The following is a 5,533-nucleotide window of genomic DNA, read 5'->3' as shown; positions in this document are numbered from 1 at the left end:
AAAGAAAGAAAGAAAAAAAAAGGAAGCCCACCAACAGCGATTCCAAGAGCCCACTGTTCTGGCGTCCCTGGCTCGCGCCCACCAAGGACACTTCCAACAGCTCTAACATCGCCACCACCAACAACAATGGAGAGATGTTTCCCGAGCCTACTCCTGACCACTCTAATGTTGGCCTTGAACTAACTATTTGGGCATTCTACTGGTTGATTGAGGTGTAACAGTGAGTAATTTCAGGACAGTTTGACATATTTCTGTGCTTACATTGCTTAAACATTGACAATTGGTTGTCATAAAACCTCGAATTTAGCAATAATCATAAGCACAACAAAAATAGACCAGTTTGAGACATATCCCGTGGCCATAAAAGATTATCCTGTTAAAGTTATCATTTGTTTCTTTGGCTTTGCCTCCTCCAAATTTAAAGTCATTTTGCTTACCTGAGATAATATTGCTTGTTCTGTTGTTAATTAATATTATAATGGTAACCTATAACCTGATTAATGCGCCATCTTAGTAAACCATGTCAGCTGCTGTAAAGTACAAAACAAAGCTAGAGAGTCAATGATTTGACTCACCCCCTTAAAATCAGTGGGGAATGTTGTACCCTGTCAAATTGACTCCATTTTGTTGCCCTTCTAACCTCGCTGAGTTCCTGTTCTGTATGCACCTACCCCACCCAACTCCTCATCCCCTTATGACCCAAGCCTTATGATATCTGTTCCCCAAACCTTATCTTGTCCTGCAGAACTCTGTGTGATTTCAGCACCCCTGCCCAATGGGCCCACTCGATGAACTCATGACCTCACCAACTCAGCACCCCCGCCCAATAGGACCAGGGGCTGAGCCTGCACGGCACACCAGGGATCGAACCTGGTTCCCTGTGCCTGCCTAAGCAGGTGCTTTTGTCTGCTGACCTATCTGGCCAGCCCTTAAGGTGATTTTTTAATATATTGCCTGAAGCCACAGTCACTATGAAATTCTATAAACAGTCTTGTATTCAGATGGCACATAAATTTCATGACAATTGCCCTCAGATCTCTAAAACTATGAGTGGATAGCAGCCAGATTATAAGTACTTTTTCTTTCTTGGTGGATGCTTTTGTCATCAAACCTTGAGCCATTTCCTGAAGGAAACCAAATCTCAGCATCTCATTATTCTACAAACCTTAGGCCCACACCCATCAGATTTCCTTAATCTTTTACATTCCTGTGATTACTTGTGGAAAACCCTGGTAAGTACAGCAGACCTGTGAATGATTTCAGTTCAGCTAGTGATGTGTTACAATAAATACACTTTTGAATATGACATTCAGCATATTTTACTTATATTTCAGTATTTATGTATTTGACATATTGTAGCACTTTTTCCATAATAAATAATTTCTAATATTCAATTTCCATGCTGGCAAATTTTCCATACAGCAAATTTCACCCCTATTAAGATCTTCACTATATTTTCATACCTATTTCTGTCATTGGATTATTCCAGATGGTTGTGTGACAATGTTTCAGCATTGTTATTAGTGAAATGTGTACTCTCATTTTGTTTTCTTTGTCATCTGGACCAAGGAGGTCTATAATCCCTGTGTCTATATCAGCTGATTCTTGCTCCATTTTACTGTCACAAGAACTTTTGCTCACACAGCCAATGTCAAAGTCATTATCATCTTCATCACCCATGCTTGAGTGATCTGATGTTCTCCTTCAAAACTTACAAATCTGGTTGTTCGTGTGACATTGTATGAAATCGGGTTACTTCTATGAGAAAAATCAAAAGAAAGCATTTACAACAAATTCTACATGCACGGAAATTTAGCAGTGAACATTTCATGGGTAAAACTCGCCTGCTGCTGCCTTGGAGCATGTGTCCATACCTTCCCTTTCATCTCCCAACTGGGTGAATGCACAAATGAGTTGTTGGTTTGCCCATGAGCAGCTACTGTGAATTACCTCCACATTCCATTCACAGTAAAACACAATTTTACAGGACAAAACTGTGGCCTGGGTTTATTATAGACCCTGTTATACTCAGGTAAGTATACTCAGAACCTGTTCGATGGATTATTTTGTGGGTAAAAATCCCAGTTGGACACATTTGCACACATGCACATACCTTGCCTTTCATCATACCAAGTGAGTAAGTACATACAAAGATTGCTTACTATATCCCTCAGGTGCTGTTACTGGGGCACACAGCCAGCTGCTAATATGTTAAAGTATAAATTTACATTAGAAATGTATGAGATGGGTTATTGAAACCCAGTGTCATGATTCACAGATTTAATCCATATTTTTGTTAGAAGAGTACATCAAGGAAAAAGAACTGTAAGGATGTATTCCTCTGATCAGTTTAGTGGTTCCTGGAGTTGGCTGTGATTTTTATGAAACATCAGTTGCCATAGTCTGTTTTGCTCATGATATAGAGTACCGATAGTCTGTGGTGTGGACCGGATTAAAAAATTTGGACCTGCATCCATTTGTTGTCCTGACCATTAATGAGATGCAAAGAAGTTAATGAATTATTCACTAAGTTCTTTGCATCTCATTAATGGTCAGTTAGAATAACAAATGGGTATAGTTGCAAATTACATCTACCCACATAATAATCTAGTTTACAGTAATTCAGCCAAATGCATTATGAGGGCTCATGTTTGGTTTTCAAAAACTTCAGGCCTACAACTTAAAAATAGAGAAAATCCTTATTCAGGCTACACTTAGATGATGTTAGATTGTTTATATGTGTCTGGATCTCATTATTTTCCTTTACTAATTTGTACAGACATGCTAAGATCGACCCACTAGCATTATATTTCTTACTTTTCTAACATTTAAACAATTGGATGAATTATTATGCAAAGTTACGCTCAACCTTCAAGGCATCCATAGCTCAAGCAAGAATGCTGATCAGAGAATAATGGGATCCTGTGAACTGGGATGGAAGATGTTTGGCAGGACTGTGATGAGACAGGAGACATTGGACTCCTAAGTCCTGGTAAGATTATTTGCTGTAAGAAGAAGTTTACCTATCCTCAGTGGCAGATGCACTTTACGATCACCCTTTAGCCCTGTAGTGTGGGCCCCAATTCCTATATAGGGGAATTAGTCTTTTGTTGCCTGTAGAAACAGTAAGGACCTTCCTTGATATAGTTAACAAGCAAGACAATGCTGACCCTGCTCAGGGTTCATACTCACTGTCTACTTTTGCCTCTAAATAAACAACCAGGTTCAAATCTCAATTTCTAAAAGTGAGGTGTACAATTTGACTTATGATGCAGTATTGTATGTTCCAAAGAACTTCTTGACCTTTAAAATTTGTACAAGCAGAGAGTGGGGAAACAGACACAAGAACAGATTTTAAGAGTTTTATGTGAGGGTTCAAGAAAGATTCCATGAAGAGCTCTGTCATTACTCTGCTCTGTGTATCAGGCTTTACAGTGGTGATTCAGCTGGGAAACTTAAGTGCCGCGGGCTCAGCTGGATCTCAGGGAGGGAGGGACCAGGAGGTTTGTCGACGACCATAGACAATATGGGCATATTTATCATAACAGACAGCAGGGATAAAACAATGGTCAGAACAGCCTGGCATGGGTGGATCTACGATATTAGCTAATTAACTGTGGTGTTTCTAGACCTGAAATAGATATAAAATTTACTAAATTGTTCTGCGATTTATATAAGTAGAAACACTTTAAATCGAATGAGCCAAACTCTGCCTCAAATAGTAGCAACAGAAAATTGTGCTTCCTGAACCAATTTCCAATTTGAGCAGCTTTACAAATCCAGAACCTACTAAATGAAAAGAAGGGTGCCTACTCTTGAGGAAAAACCCTGTAGCACTACCAAAAAGTTATGCCATCAATCTTCCTTTAATTCTTCCCTCAAAGGGACCTGTGACCTTTTACCAGGGTAATTGCACACTGAAGAAAAAAATAAATGATCAGACATTTCTGGGACTATTGAACATTGGATCTGAGCATTGTTAATTCCAGGAGACATGAAACATCATCGTAGAGGCCCCCAGTAAGGTAATTCAGGGAATTTTGACCAAAACACAACTCATAGTGGGTGCCCTCGCTCACTGAATAATAATGTGTCTTTTCCCTAGCTCCAAAATGCATAATTAGGATAGATATAAGTAGTACCTCGCAGAATTTCTCTCCCCAAAAATCTGAAATTAGTAGTGTGCAAGGCATGGGGGATGATACGGGGCTTACTGAAAAATGTAATGTGCATGTACAAATCTGCCAAAATGAAAACTATTAATCAGTATGAAACTATGTACTAATAAAAATATGGAAAGAAAAATTGAGAACCATCTTTATGTACAAAAGAAACATAACAACTTACAGTTTGTAATAGTCAAGGCAATATGATTGCTGCAATTTATCAGAAGAAAATGAAATTTTATTGAGTAGGTACCATTAGGAAAAGAAAAAAGCATTGATGTAAAATTTTCTAATTTTTTAATTGAACAAAAAAGGAGTCATAGTTACATCAGTGCTTTCTCTTACTAAATGAAATCACTCAATCTTAGAAATCCTGCCTGTTATAGATTATGTTTTTCGAAGAGTCTTGTCCACTATCTATCTTGGAGCTTTAAATTTATTCAAGTAAAAATTTCATAGCATTGAAATGAAAAAACTGTTATTGAGAGCACCCAAGTTCTTTTTTCCTAAATTATGATTATTTTTATTTATCTTTCCATTTTAAATGTAATGAAAACAATAAAAATGATACAGAATTTCAAAACAAGATGATAAAAATTAAAAATGGCTATTATATTGCATATTGTTATTTTCAAAGTAATTGTTCAGAATACCAGACACAGGCATGTATGACTGACCAAATAACATAAGAAGTAACTGTTCCTTTCAAAATTAATAGTACAGGGACTGCCAAATAGCTCCGAGGATTAAAGCGCCTGCAAGCAGGTGCAGGGTCTGGGGGCCTGATCCTCGGGCCTTCTGCGCCGGCCCTGCCCCAGAGCGTGCTGAGACAGTAATTGAGACTGGGCATGGTGACGGGTGCCTGTAAACCCAGCACTTGTGAGGCTGGATACAGGAGAGTCACTAAGAGTCAGATCTGTGTGGTGAGACCCTGTAGACCTTGTACTGTACTAAATACAAAAAAAAAAAAAAAAAAAAAAAAGTTCTGATCCAAAACAAGTGAGATCTAGGGCCGGGCCTTTTTAATTTAGGGTCACCTCTAAAGTTATTCACGCACTGACTTTGGGAGCTGCTCACACGTGAGTGCTGAAACAAATGGAAACCCAAGCTGACCTCATCACGTGTCACCCACGAATGCTGACACGGAAGGAAGATCTTGCCTGTAGTATACTGTCACTTTTGCACTAAAAACCCGGCAAAGAAACCTCATTTTCTTCTTTACTATAAATCAGAAAACTTCAAAAGCTAAAGGTGCTGAGGTTTCTTATTGGCCTCCGCAGATGAAGTGAGCTCATAGTGCTAATTCAGATTGAAGAAATTATCTGAATCTTGGTTTGTGCAGATCTACAGGCAACATTAGTAAAACA

This window comes from Octodon degus, unplaced genomic scaffold (genome assembly GCF_000260255.1).
Source record: "Octodon degus isolate 3935 unplaced genomic scaffold, OctDeg1.0 scaffold00059, whole genome shotgun sequence".
Taxonomy (NCBI): Eukaryota; Metazoa; Chordata; class Mammalia; order Rodentia; family Octodontidae; genus Octodon; species Octodon degus.
This window is presented reverse-complemented; position numbering follows the sequence as displayed.